At 37.4% G+C, this 15,685-nt stretch overlaps 1 protein-coding gene and 1 non-coding gene across 12 annotated transcripts in view; one reads left to right on the top strand and one right to left on the bottom strand.

The window, feature by feature from the left end:
* Positions 1–15,685, bottom strand: part of Iqcm (IQ motif containing M) — a 693,129-nt gene that overhangs the window by 452,464 nt on the left and 224,980 nt on the right. For 7 of the 11 annotated variants that reach the window (XM_031340352.1, XM_031340358.1, XM_031340350.1 and 4 more), the window contains one exon: positions 13,382–13,502. The exons of 3 other annotated variants lie outside the window; for them this stretch is intronic. The gene's annotated coding sequence lies outside the window, so the exon portion shown is untranslated. Of the gene's footprint in view, positions 1–13,351; positions 13,503–15,685 lie in introns of all 11 variants that reach the window. One more of the 11 variants, XM_031340351.1, reaches the window with a different exon arrangement.
* On the top strand, positions 13,313–13,522 carry LOC116071522. Its single transcript, XR_004110939.1, has one exon. It is a non-coding gene; the product is annotated as a small nucleolar RNA U3 (small nucleolar RNA).

Genomic DNA, 15,685 nt, shown 5'->3' with positions numbered 1-15,685 from the left:
GGACAGATCATGGAAACATAAACTAAACAGAGACACCATGAAACTAACAGAAGTTATGAACCAAATGGATGCAATAGATATTTATAGAACATTTCATCCTAAAGCAAAAGAATATACCTTTTTCTCAGCACCTCATGGTACCTTCTCCAAAACTTACCATGTAATTGGTCACAAAGCAGGCCTCAACAGATACAAGACGACTGAAATGATCCCATGCACCCTATCAGATCACCACGGACTAAGACTGGTCTTAAATACCAACAAAAACAACAAAAAGCACACATACACATGGAAGCTGAACAATGCTCTACTCAATGATAACTTGGTCAAGGAAGAAAGAAAGAAAGAAGGAAAGAAAGAAAGAAAGAAAGAAAGAAAGAAAGAAAGAAAGAAAGAAAGGAGAGAGAGAGAGATTAAAGGCTTTTTAGAATTTAATGAAAATGGAAACACATCATACCAAAACTTATGGAAAATAATGAAAGCAGTGGTAAGAGGAAAACTCATAGCTCTAAGTGCCTCCAAAAAGAAACTTGAGAGAGCATAGACTAGCAGCTTAGCGGTGTACCCCTGAAAGCTCTAAAACAAAAAGAAGCAAATACACCCAAGAGGAGACAGCAGGAAATAATCAAACTCAGGGCTGAAATCAACCAAATAGAAACAAAAAGAACTATACAAAGAATCAACCAAACCAGGAGCTGGTTCTTTGAGAAAATCAACAAAATAGATAAATCCTTAGCCAGACTAACCAGAGGGCACAGAGACAGTATCCAAATTAACAAGATCAGAAATGAAAAGGGAGATGTAACAATGAAATATATCTTAAAATAATTATTCTGTTTGTTGAATATAAACTGTTAAAAATATTAAAATCATTTTCTACAAAGAAAAAAAGAAAAGAAAGGAAGGAAAGGAAAGGAAAGGAAAGGAAAGAGAAAATCTTCTTAGTTGTAGTGTCTATAACCCAAACAAGAACTTTGTATTTAAACTTTTTTCTTTTCAACTGAAGAAGAAAGAAGGAAGGAAGGAAAAAGAAGGAAAGAAGGAAGGAAGGAAGGAAGGAAGGAAGGAAGGAAGGAAGGAAAAAAGAGTAATTTCCCAGGGAAGATTATTCAACTGGCAAGTACTTGCTAAATACAGAGGCATGAGGACCTCGGTGTAAATTCCTATCACCCATATTTTTAAAACCCCAGTTCTTTGATACTCATCAAAATAAACCCTTATGCTCACTACCTAAACTTGTGTTTTAAAATTGTAAGACTCGGATTCTGTTGCCTGGCTTTAGGTCCCTTTCCCCTAGCTGGACTGCCTTGTCTGGCCACAGTGAGACAGAATATGCTTAGTCCTGATGAGACCTGATGTGCCAGGGCAGGTTACCTGTGGAAAGTGGGGCTCCTTCTCTGAGGAGAATGGAATTGGGGGAAAAGGGGTTGGGAATGTGGCACTAGGAGGAGAGGAGGGAAGGAGGCTGTGATTGGTATGTAAAGTGAATAAATAAACTTATTTAAAAAGAAAGAAAAAGAACATATATAGTAGACACAGGCCAGAGATAACACTAACCTCACTACATTGCGCAGAATAGCCCCCAGAAAATAAAGAACTATCCAGTCTAAGTTGACAATACTGTGAAAATCCAGGCTACTGAGACCCAAGCTCAAAGCACCAACGAATACATGAAGCTTCAAATTACAATAACACTGAAGAAAAGCTTGGATTAGCATGTGTCTTAGTCAGGGTTTCTATTCCTGCACAAAACATCATGACCAAGATGCAAGTTGGGGAGGAAAGGGTTTATTCAGCTTACACTTCCACACTGCTGTTTATCACAAAGGAAGTCAGGACTGCAACTCAAGCAGGTCAGGAAGCAGGAACTGATGCAGAGGCCATGGAGGGATGTTCCTTACTGGCTTGCTTCCCCTGGCTTGCTTAGCTTGCTTTCTTATAGAACCCAAAACTACCAGTCCAGAGATGGTACCACCCACAAGGGGCCCTCCCCTCTTGATCACTATTTGAGAAAATGCCCCACAGCTGGATCTCATGGAGGCACTTCCCCAACTGAAGTTCCCTTCTCTGTCATAACTACAGCCTGTGTCAAGTTGACACACAAAACCAGCCTTATATCTCCTATAGTAGTCAATTTATCCCTGGAGATTATTCTAACTCTTGGCACTTGAAGCCCACATTCCTTAAGTTCTCATTCTAATTAGAGACTTTCAAGGATTTTCTTTATGCTATTCCAGAGAAACGCTGAAGGAGTCCTCTGTATAACTAAAACTAAGAATAATTTTTAATAAAATTCATTAGGATTGTTTGTTCATCTTGAAGAAAAGCTCAGAAAGAAGCTAATCAGAATTTATCTTTTCTGTCACTGTTTGTTCAATGCTTTTTATTTAAACTATTTAACTTATGTTCCCCTAAATGAAGCTGATTATTCACTAGTAATTTTCATATTTCCATTGAATTTCCCAGTTCTTTGAAACCACAACATTGTTTATGAAAAGAGGGACTCTAAATTAAAATCACATGCTCTCTCTATATTAAAAACAATATGATACCACAATGGAAATATCAAAAAAGTGCTTCTCTGATCAGATGCTTGCTATGAATTATGACACAGCTTAACCAGCTTTAGGCTATGCCTCAAACGTATAAGCTCCCAAGCCACTGAGATATAAAACAAGTACTAATAAATGGGCAACCTTGGTTGTTGCAAGGCCAATAAATCAAAGTCACCAAGATAAGTTAAATGCATTTTCAGTGGGTGCAGATTTATCATCAAAGATCTGATAATCATGCAGCCACTAGAAAAAGCAATGTATTTACCATGACCTTGATCATAATTCACCAACACTCCCGATGTATAACTTTTCAACATGATATCACTCTCAAAAAATTATTTCAAGCTTGAACTACTGAATGAACATTAGATAGATAGATAGATAGATAGATAGATAGATAGATAGATAGATAGATAGTGTTTTTCTGGACTCTAGAACTTAGTACAAAAGCTATAAACATCTAACATATGAAAAATAGACTAGTAGATAGAAAAGCAAAGAATGTAGGACTTATAAGTCTTAGAGATTTTCTAGAAATTAAAGCATGGCCAGAAATCTGGGTAGATCCAAAGGAAATCTGCAAATATTCACCTTTAGCAATGACTTTGTCTCTTAAATATGCCCTTTTCTTCTAGTTGGATTCTCTGTCAAAGAGGTAATAAAGAAAGAAGGAAAGTCATCATGCTGAGTTGAAGTTAGAAAGGTTTCTTAGCTTTGTGTTGCATTTCAGCAATGGGGGAAAGTCTGGTTACCACTGAGCTTTCCAAGAAAGAGAAAGTGATGCAAGATGCTGATAAGTCTCCGGGCTTTCAAAGCTGAACTGGAAATACTATAAAACACTTAAAGAACACAAAATGGAGGGAATGAATTGATCTAATGATGTCAGAGGTCATTTACAAACTTTCATCTTGGCTATTGAGATTGAAGTAAATAAAGAAAAAGTGTTTTTCAATATTTAAGTAGGATATTGTTCCTTAGAACAAAAGGTCAATTACCTAGATGACTAGAATAAAAATTTTTCAGTAGCTTAAAAGTTATACTAAAATAAAATAAAACACCTAAATTGAAATAGTGATGTAAGATCTTTTCTGGAGAATGGACAAAAGTCACACACAACAGTAAACCGAGCATTGAAAAAACAGGCAGGAGAATCAAAAGCTTAAGTTTAGCCAGAGCTACATAGTATACACCCTGCTTGTAAGAAACAAATCAACTCCAAAAAAAAAGAAAAGAAAAAAGAAAAGAGATTCTTTCTTGAGTGTAGAACTTTAGGTAGGTTGTATAACAATTCAAAGTCTCTGGGTATGTTCTTGTTTATTTCAGTTTGGGTTTGTTTTTCAGCTATAAAAAATACAGATTTTTACAGATTTTTAAATCTTTCTTCTCTTATTATATGCATCAATATATGCAAGGGATTTGAGACATATGCAAAAGGTTTCATGTCATTAATCACTAAACTTCTAAACTGCCAGCCGAACTAACACCCTCCATTCAGTTCCCAGGTTATAAGGATCTCCATATCAAAAGACAAAAAGGCATCGATAGAGTAGGCCAGTACTTCATACCCCTTGACAGGAGTGCCAAACACAGTCTAAAGTGACAATCGTAGAGCTTTGTTGGCTGCTAGGTAAGATATCAGTCTATTCAAGAACTTAACCGTTTAATGGTGACAAAAAGTGTTACTGGCCAGCAGTAACATTAAGGAATGGGTTACCTGGAAATATGGAGTTAGAAATAGATAGGAGGAGATGAAAGAGATAGGAAGAGGTAGGCTAACCATACTGTACCTTACCCACGTGCAAGGATAAAAATTAGACAACATGAGCTGTGGTCACTCAGTCATCTTGAACCTTTAATGAATGCTTTGTTCCCACCAACAGGTAGAATAAGTCAGGCAAAACCACTCCCCCAAGTACGTCAGCATGTCAGTCCAATCAGCGACTTCCTTTTTTCTCTGTGGGGGTGGAGCTTCCGAATGTAACTGGAACCAGGTTGGAGGCGTGGCAAATAGCAGGAGATGGGCAGAGAGGTGTGGCTATGAGAGGCAGGCCTCAAACCAGGAGTACTGTGTCAGACATAGCATTCACATTTATTATCCATTAGTAATCTCATTATGTATTTTCTAGAAACAAGGGTTAAAATATTGTGGAATTTTTTCAGAAAACGAGAGGAAAATAGAAAGCACAGAACTGAGTAGTGGCTTAGAATCGAAACACTATCCACAATGGACAGCGAAGGGCATAAAAGCAAGCTATGCCACAATGAGTCCTGGATGCTAGATTAGCAATAAAACACTGGCATTGCTCCCATAGGGACTAAATTATTAAATTTTCTTTTCATGCATTTTATATATATATATATACACATATGTATATATGTATGTATATATATTTATGTATATACATATGTGTGTATATATATGGATGGATAATCTTTAAAATCAAGAAATACCTTAATACCTGAAGATTTCTGTTGCTCAAGTGCAGGCCACATTAGTCAGAAGGACAGGTGACTGACCTGCCTGCCTGCCAGCTGAACTAACACCCTCCATTCAGTTCCCAAAGACCCATTCTACAGACCCCCAATACCCCTCACCATGAGGCCAGGCCCCTTCTACCCACCTCAAGGCTCTCCCTGCAGCTAGGTTCCATTCCACCAACCCCCAATACCCCTCACCCTGAAGCCAGGTCCCTTCCACCCACCTCATAGCTCTCCCTGCAGCTAGGTTCCATTCTACCGACCCCCAATACCCCTCACCCTGAGGCCAGGCCCCTTCTACCCACCTCACGACTCTCCCTGCAGCTAGGTTCCATTCCACTGACCCCCAGTACCCCTCACCCTGAGGCCAGGCCCCTTCCAATCACCTCACGGCTCTCCCTGCAGCTAGGTCCCATTCCACCGACCCCCAATACCCCTCACCCTGAAGCCAGGTCCCTTCCAATCACCTCACGGCTCTCCCTGCAGCTAGGTTCCATTCTACCGACCCCCAATACCCCTCACCCTGAGGCCAGGCCCCTTCTACCCACCTCACGACTCTCCCTGCAGCTAGGTTCCATTCCACCGACCCCCAGTACCCCTCACCCTGAGGCCAGGCCCCTTCCAATCACCTCACGGCTCTCCCTGCAGCTAGGTCCCATTCCACCGAACCCCAATACCCCTCACCCTGAAGCCAGGTCCCTTCCAATCACCTCACGGCTCTCCCTGCAGCTAGGTCCCATTCCACCGACCCCCAGTACCCCTCACCCTGAGGCCAGGCCCCTTCCACCCACCTCACGGCTCTCCTGCCTCCAATTCTAGCAGACTCTCAGGTGCAGGCCGTACTAGTCAGAAGAATAGAGACTCCTTGCTGCACCAAAGGCCAAGAGACTCCCTACTAGAGCAGAGGTCACATCAGTCACCAGAAATCCAGGCCACAAAGACCAGAAGACCAAAGAAGAACCAGAGCCTAAGGGGCAAAACATCCGTACAATAAAGACAAACTGATAAATTAAAACCTAAACCTATAATCATCCCAAACACAGATGCCTAAACACCAGTGCAAGAACACAGCAGTCAAGGCAGTATGGCACCACCAGGCTATCCTATGACAGCAAGACCTGATTATTCTAGTGCAGCACAAGGAAACAATCTTAAAACCTAGTTTATGAATATGACAGAATTCCTTAAAGAAGAATTTTTTAATTCCTTAAAGAAATAAAGGAAAAGACAAAAAAAAAAAAAAAAAAAAAAAAAAAAAAAAAAAAAAAAAAAAAAAAAAGCCCTTAAAGGATGCCAAGAAAGCCAAGGAAAAACAAACAAACAAGAGGGGAAGAAAACTATTCAAGGCCTGAAAATGGATGTAGAAGCAATAGAGAAACATAAACTGAGGGAATTCTGGGAATGGGAAATGTATGTAAGCAAACAGGAACTACAAATGCAAACATCATCAACAGAATATAAGAAGTAAAAGAGAGAATCTCAGGTTTTGAAGAAATAATAGAATAAACAGATTCATGAGTCAAAGAAAATGTTAAATCTAAAATAAATTCTAACTTTAAACCTCCAGGAAATCTAGGACCCTGATGATGAAGAGACTTAACCTAAGAATAATAGGAATAAAAGAAAAAGAATCCAAGCTCTAAAACCCAGAAAATATATTTAACAAAATTATAGAAGAAAATTGTCCTACCCTAAAGAAGGATATGTCTATAAAGGTACAAGAAGCTTATAGTACCCCAAATAGATTGGACCAGAAAAGAAAGTTTTCACACCACATAATAATCAAAACACTAAATATACAGAACAAAGAAAAAATGTTAAAAGCTGCAAGGGAAAAAGATTGAGTAATATTATTACTATTATTATTATTATTATTATTATTATTATTATTATTATATTCAAATTATAGAAGACACCTCAATTGAGACACTAAAAGCCAGAAGGATCTGGTCAGATGTCCTGGAGACTCTTAGAGACCATGAATGCCAGCCCAGAATGCTATACTCAGAAAAACTTTTCAATCACCACAGATAAAGAAAACAAAGTCAAAAATAAACAATGCCTATCTACAAATTCAGTCCTACAGAAAGTACTAGAAGGAAAACTCTGACCAAAGGAGGTTAACTACACAGGCAGGTAAAAACATAGGCAATAAATAATCTCACACCAGCAAAACCCAAAGAAGGAAAGCACATACTGTGTGCGCTCATGCACACACACACACACACACACACACACACACACACACACACACACATACATACACACACACACACACACACACACAGAGAGAGAGAGAGAGAGAGAGAGAGAGATAGAGAGAGAGAGAGAGAGAGACAGAAACAGAGACAGAGAGAGAGGGGGAGAGGGAGGGAGAAGGAGAGAGAGAGAGAAAAACAAAGAACCAACAACAACAAAAAACAACAAAATAACAGGAATTAAGGAACATTGCTCATTAATGTCCCTCAATGGACTAACTTCCCCAATAAAAAGACTCAAGCTAACAAAATGGACACAGGATCTATCCTTCTGCTGCATTACAAGAAACATACCTCAACATCAATAATGCACTTCAGAGTAAAGGCTTATAAAAATATTTTCCAAGCAAATGGACACAAGAAACAATCTGGTACAGCTATTCTAATAAAAAAAAAAACTAGACCAAACCAAAATTAATCAAAAGAGATGGAGAAGGACATTTCATACTCAACAAAGGAAAGATTCACCAAAATTACAATTCAGTTCTTATCATCTATGCCCCAAATGAAAAGGCAAACATACTTGTAAAAAAGACATTACTCAAGCTTAAATTATACATCGAATTCCACACATTAATTGTAGAAGACTTCAGTACCCCATTCTCACCAATACACAGGTCATTCAGACAAAAATTAAACTGAAAAATAATGGAACTAACAGATAACATGAATCAAATGTACCTAACAGATAGCTACAGAAGATTTCACTCAAACACAAAAGAATATTTGTTTCCTCTCAGAAACTCATAGAACATTCTCAAAAATTGACCACAGACTTTGTCACAAAGCAAGTGTCAACAAATATAAGAAAAGTAAAATAACATCCTGTATCCTATCAGACCACTACAGATTAAACTTGGATATTAACAATAACAAAAATAAAAGAAAGCATACAAACTCCTAGAAACTGAGCAACTCCCTACTGATCAACTTCAGGATCAAAGTAGAAATAAACAAAGAAATTAAAGACTTACTTGAATTCAATGAAAATTAATGTATAACATACTTAAACTGATGGGAAACAATGAAAAGTAGTGCTAAAAAGAAAGTTCATAGCACTAAGTACCTACATAAAGAAATTGGAGAAATCTGATGCTAGCAGCTTAACAGCACACCCAAAATCTCTAGAATAAAAGGAAGTAAACACACCTAAGAGGAGTTGATGGTAGGGGTCAGGTCTAAAAATCAATAAAATAGAAACAAAAACAATACAAATAATCAATGAGAAACAAAGAGTTGGTTATTTGCAAAAATGAACAATATTGACCAACCCTTACCCAAACTTAACTATAAGATAGAGAAAGAATATCCAAATTGACAAAATCATGTATGAAAAGGGAGACATAACAACAGAGAACAAGAAAATACAAAGAATCTTTACATTTTTCTTCAAAAACCTGAACTCCACAAAATAGAAAATCTAAAATAAATGGATAATCTTCTTCATAGATACCACTTACCAAATTTAAAGATCAGATAAACAATTTAAATAGATCTATAACCCCTAAGGAAATAGAAGTAGTCATTAAAACTCAACCAAAAAAGACCAACGCCAGACAGTTTTAGTGAAGAATTTTATGAGACTTTCAAAGAAGAGCTAAAACCAATTGTCATGGTTTGAATATGCTTGGCCCAGGGAGTGACAATATTTGGAGGTGTGGCCTTGTTGAAGTATGTGTGTCACCATGGACTTGGGCTTTACTACCCTAGTCCTATCTGTCTAGAAGTCAGTTTTCCACTAGCAGACTTCAGATGAAGATGTAGAACTCTCAGCTCTGCCTGCACCATGTCTGCCTAGATGCTGTCACTCTCCCACCTTGATGATAATAGACTGAATTTCTGAACCTGTAAGTCAGCCCCAGTTAAATGTCATTTTTTAAGAGATGCCCTGGTCATGATGTCTGTTCATAGCAGTAAAACCCTAACTATGATGCCAATATTCCTCAAACTACTCTTCAAAATAGAAACAGAAGGAACATTACCAAGTTCATTATATAAGGCCACAGTAACTCTGATAGACTAACTACACGAAGATTCAACAAGAGACTTACAGACCAAAGAATCTTTACATTTTTCTTCAAAAACCTGAACTCCACAAAATAGAAAATCTAAAATAAATGGATAATTTTCTTCATTTCCCTCATGAACACTGATATAAAAATACTCAGTAAAATACTTGCAAATAGAATCCAAGAACACATCAAAAAAAAAAAAAATCATCCACCATGATTAAGCAGGCTTAATCCCAGAGATGCAGGGATGGTTCAACATATGAAAATCTTTCAATATAATCCACCATATAAAATCATAGAAAAAAAAACATGATTATGCCATTAAATGCTGAAAAAGCCTTTGACAAAATCCAACGCCCCTTCATGGTAAAAGTCTTGGAAAGATCAGGGTTATAAAAGACATACTTAAACATAAGAAAGGCAATTTACAGACAGCCTATACACAACTCAGTTTAAGTAGAGAGACACTCAAATCAGTTCCATTAAAATCAGGAACAAGATGAGGCTCTCCATAGGTATTCAATATTGTACTTGAAGTTTTAACTAGAGCAATAAGACAGCTAAAGGAGATAAAATTTATACAAATTGGAAATTAAGATGCTAAAGTATTACTATTTGCAGATGATATGATAGTATACATAAGCAACCATAAAAATTCTACCAGTGAACTCCTATAGCTAATAAATACCTTCAGTGAATTGGCTGGTTACAAAACTAACTTAAAAAAACAGTACCCATCCTATATATAAATGATAAGCAGGCTGAAAAAGAAATCAGGGAAACACAGCCTTTACAATAGCCACAAATAAATAAAATGTCTTGGGATAACTCTATCTAAACAAGTAAAAGACCTGTATGATAAAAGCTTCAATTCTTTGGAGAAGGAAATTGAAGACTGTATCAGAAGATGGAACAATCTCCCATGCTCTTATATCAATAGGATTAACATAGTAAAAATGGCCATCTCACTAAAAAAGTCTACAAATTGAATGTAACCCCATCAAAAGTCTAACACAATTCTTTACAGACCAGAAAATAAAAATACTCAACTTAGTATGAGGAGAAAAAGGATACCTACAGTAATCCTATACAATAAAAGAACTTCTAGAGATATGACCATCCCTGATCTCAAGCTGTACTCAGAACTGCAGTAATAAAATCCACATGGTATTGACATAACAATATATAGGTTTTCAGTGGAATCAAATGGAAGACTCAGACATAAATCCAAACACCTATGGACACCTGAAATTTGTTAAAGAAGACAGGAATATAAAATGGAACTAAGAAGGTATCTTCAACAAATGATGTTGGTTTAACTGGATGTCTGCCTGTAGAAGAACACAGATAGACCCGTATCTATCACCCTACATAAAACTCAAGTCTAAGTGTGTCAAAGACCTCAACATAAAACCTGGTACACTGAAACTCATAAAAGAGAAAGTTAGGAATAATCTTGAACACATTGTCACAGGAGAGTTTCATGAACAGAATACCAATTGTACGGACACTAAGATCAAAAATAAATAAATGGGACCTCATGAAACTTAAAAGCTTCTGTGAGGCAAAGGACATTGTCAATAGGACAAAACAGCAGCCCACAGAATGAGAAAAGATTTTCACAACTTTATATCTGACAGAGGACTAATATTCAAAATATGTAAAGAACTCAGGAAACCAGACATCAAAATAACTAAATGACACAATTTAAAATAGTGTGTACACACACACACACACACACATACACACACACACACACACACACACACAAACACACACACACACACACACATCTGAACAGAGAATTCTCAATAAAGAAATCTCAAATGGCTGAGAAACACTTAAATGTTCATTCGTACTTAGCCACTAGGGAAATGCAAATCCAAATGACTCAGATTCTGTCTTCTACCTGTCAGAATAGCTAAGATCAAAAGCACAAGTGACAGTTCATGCTGGTGAGAATGTGGAGCAAGGAGAACACTTCTCCATTGCTGGTGGAAGTACAAACTTGCACAGCCACTTTGGAAGTCAATATGGTGGTTTCTCAGATAATTGGGAATTGACCTACCTCAAGACCCACCTATACCACTTCTGGGTATATACCCAAAAGACACTCCATCCTGTGTCAACTATGTTCAAAGAAGCTTTATTGATAATAGCCAGAAAACGGAAGCAATCTAGATGTCCTTCAACTGAAGAATGGGTAAAGAAAATATGGTACATTTACACAATGGAGTATTATTCAGCTGTTAAAAAATTCATCATGAGCCTAGTGGTGGTGGTGCATGCCTTTAATCCCAGCACTTGGGAGGCAGAGGCAGGTGGATTTCTGAGTTCGAGGCCAGCCTGGTCTACAGAGTGTTCCGGGACAGCCAAGGCTACACAGAGAAACCCTGTCTCGAAACAAACAAACAAACAAAAAATGCATCATGAAAATTTCAGGCAAAGTGATAGAACTAGAAAAAAAAATCATCCTAAATGAGCTGAGTGAGACCCTGAAAGACAAACATGGTATGTACTCACTTATTAGTGAGCATTAAGAAGGAAGGCTTTAAATGGGATCCAAGGATCTTCCTGGGAAAGGGAAATAGAATAGATTTCAAGGGTGAACTAGGGGTTGGTAGGGTTGGGGACAGGAGTGATCAGGTTGGGGGTAGGGAGAAAATACTGGGAGAAAAGATTGAATTAGGGGACATTCAAGGGGCAAGGCAGAAACCTAGTGCAATGAAAACTCCGTGGAACCCACCAGAGTAACTTGACCAGAGCTGGCCATCTTCTACAGCCAGGCAAAGCCTTAAATGGAGGGATTGGGACACCAAGCCTGCCACAAAACTTTGACCTACCTACAGAATGTTCTGGGACTGAAGCCTAGCAGAACCTTCGCCAAAGAGACCAGAGAGAGAGACTTCACCCAGCAACAAATAGTAACAGATACAACGTAATAGAGCCAAACATTTAGGTGAAACTCCAGGAGTCCTGCTAAGGAGGAGGAAAGACTGTAGGAACCAGAAGGGTCAGGGACACACCATGAGAACACAGAATCAACTGATCAGGAGTCATGGGTTCTTGAAGAGATTAGGGAGCCTACAGGAGTCTGACATCAGTCGTCTGCATAAATGTTAACAATGGCTGAGTAGCCTGGTGTTCTTGTGGGAATCCTAACAATGGGAGCAGGAGCTTTCCCTGAATCTTTTACCTACTTATGGGACTCTTTTCTTCCCGCTGGGTTGCCTTGTCCAGCCTTGATGTGATAGTATGTTCCTAGTCATATTATGTTGCATTTGGTTGATGTCCCTGAGAGGCCTGCTCTTTTCTGAAGAGAGACAGAAGGGGGTGGATCTGAGAAGAGAAGAGGTTGGGGAGACAAGACTAGAGAAGGATAGAAAAGACAATTGTGGCTGGGATATAGTATATGAAAGAATAATAAATAAAATTAAAAAATAAATAAACCAAGAAAGATTTTAAAATAATAAAGATCTAAGTGAAGCTGAAATAACAACTTCAAATAAATGGAGGGAATAAGTTATGAAATTAATATACTTGGGACAATTACCCTTCCTTTGGAAAAACCCTGTCCTCGTTCTCCTCTCTCGCTATGATTAGCACCATGACAAAAACCAATTTGGAGAGAAAGGTGTTTATTTGGTCTATAGGCTATTGTCCATCCTGGCTAAAAACCAATGTAGAAGCTAGAAGCAGAGACCAGAGGAGGAAAATTGCTTACTGGCTTACTTCCCACTGCTTGCTCAGTGTTCTTTCTTATACAAACCCAGGGCACCATCTACGCAGGGAATGACACCACCCACAGCAGGCAAGGCCCTCTTACATTAATCAGTAACCAAAAAACTATCCCCAGAGACTGATCTGACTGAACCTCAACTGAGTTCCCAGGTAACTCTTTGTCAAGTAGACAAAACCTAACCAGCACAGGTACCAGACTTCCTGTTATTTTGTGCAAGAAGTCAACTCCACAAAAAAATAGAATTTTACAAATAAACATCTGATACCAAAGACTATACTTTTAGGGACCATCTCTGAACTTCATTACCAGAGAAGCTTCTGTGAACATATAGAGTACCTAAAACCAGGAGGCTGAGATGCAGTGTTCTCTCCTGTGCACAAAGCAAGCTCTTTCTGCGCCTATGCTGTCACAGCCTTCTGCCATTGTTGATGGTCTTTCTTCTTTCCCCTTGGGAGAGCTAAAGAAAACAGAATATGAAAGACTTTCTATTTGAGAAAAGAAAAAGAAAAAAGAAAGCATTTTTAATCAGGATATTTTTATATGGTGATTAGTCTAAGGTTGACCTAAAGATCAGAAATCATACAAGAAAATATTTAAAACTTGAATATTTTAAATCATGATTTTTACTCTAGAAAGTATACCATAAATAAAGTCAAAAATAAGTATTTGTAATGTATAGGACTAGTATGTTTAATCACTACTGTGTACTTTTGAATCTATCTTTGTTTGCTTGCTTGTTTTGTTTTGTTTTGCTTTTCCAAACAGGGTTTCTCTGTGTAGCTCTGGCTGTCCTGGAACTCACTCTGTAGACCAGGCTGGCCTCAAACTCAGAAATCCTCCTGACTCTGCCTCCCAAGTGCTGGGATTAAAGGTGTGCACCACCACTGCCCAGCGAATCTATTTTTATTAAAAAGAAACAATCTAGTTTATAGTTTATTTTTAATTATCAAAAGACCCATGCTCACAAAGTAATGCACATTCTCACTAAGGAAAAAAGTTCTAATCTCACTAATGATCAAAAGATAATAAAACAACACATTCTCATCTGCTTGTCAAGTATGGTATTATTAATACCCAAAAGGATATAGTTGAGTCCCACATTTCATTATCAGAGAATGAACATTGGTACAATTTTTCTGAAAAAGAAACTGGAAATCTGCCTCAAATTCAAAATATGTTTGCTTTCAAACAGCCATTCCAGCACAAGGATGTATCTAAGAATGTAATTTGACAACACTCAATGGGTTGTGAACAAGTTATTTACTAAAAAATTATTTAAAATATGACAGTTTTTAAGCAACTCATATATGGATCAAATTATGTTCTTTAAGCATCATGAAATACTATTCACACTCTTAAGAAAATAGTGTGTCAGCATTTAAAACATTATTCTTGATGTATTACTGTGGTACTGAAACAGTATAAAATAATTTCATAATGTTAATACAACTTATTTTCACATTTTTCATAATGCTTTCTTTAAAATCAGACAGAAATATCTAAAAATCCATGAGAAGGGTTGGAGAGATTGGTCAATGATTAAGAGCACGTACTGCTCTTACAGAAGACCCAAGTTCCTTTCGCAGGACTCACATTGGGCATATAGCTTACTGCCTGCAACTACAGCTCCAGGCAATCTAAGGTCCCCTGACCTCCTCAGACACCTGCACTTATACACATACACACACACGTGAACACACACACACACATTTTTGTATAAGGGAGCCTATTTGGTTTTATAAAATAATGCTGATTTTATTTCTGCTCTTACAGAAAGATACACCAATCTTTTCAGTATTGTTTGTTCATATTTAAAATAAATTAGTTGTTTCTGAAATTTATTATTAAAATATAAAATATATGACATGGTTCATATAAATTATAGTTGGTTGCATAGGACAATTTCTGTTTGAAGAAACATGGGTAGCTTAGAGTTAATATCTTACATGCACTATTAAATTAGCTATTTCTAAAAATGTATAAAATATCATGGTATCTTTATATATCAAAATGTGATGACATATTACTTATTGAAAAAATTATGATTACAAACACAAAAAGAAAGAAAAGTGAAATATCCCAAAGGTAACAACAAATGTTATGGGCCATAACTTATTCTTTGGCACATACATAATAGCTGGATACTTCATACAATTAATTTTTAAGTTTCCAATTCTGTTCTTAAAGAACACACACTGAAAACTGGTTTGTTATTGTAGTTTCCATGCCTACTGTTTCTCCTGGGAAGCTGCCAATTTTATCAATAGTTGGCCCTTGGGAACAGGACTAAGTTAACAGCAGAGATTCCTTTTTGAACTGTTAGCAGATATTAAAAAGACAGAGTTGAACTAATCTTAATTCATTAAATTGAAATAAAAGGGTTACCTCCAAGAGTTTAAATTGAACAGTCAAAACTTAAGAACATGGAAGAACTTCCATGTTCTTCTCAGTAATCTCTTCCCTCTCGTAAGTACTCTAGTTTTTCTTGAATGTGAATTATAAAGTGTCCAACTCTCTCTCGTTTTCTTGGAGATCTCTAGAAGCACTGGAGAAACCCAGATAAGAGTGTGCACAGCATCACAGCCTACGTTATACAAGCCCAGCATCACAGCCTACGTTATACAAGCCCAGCATCACAGC

Source organism: Mastomys coucha, unplaced genomic scaffold, assembly GCF_008632895.1.
Source record: "Mastomys coucha isolate ucsf_1 unplaced genomic scaffold, UCSF_Mcou_1 pScaffold22, whole genome shotgun sequence".
NCBI lineage: Eukaryota > Metazoa > Chordata > Mammalia > Rodentia > Muridae > Mastomys > Mastomys coucha.
This window is presented reverse-complemented; position numbering and strand designations above follow the sequence as displayed.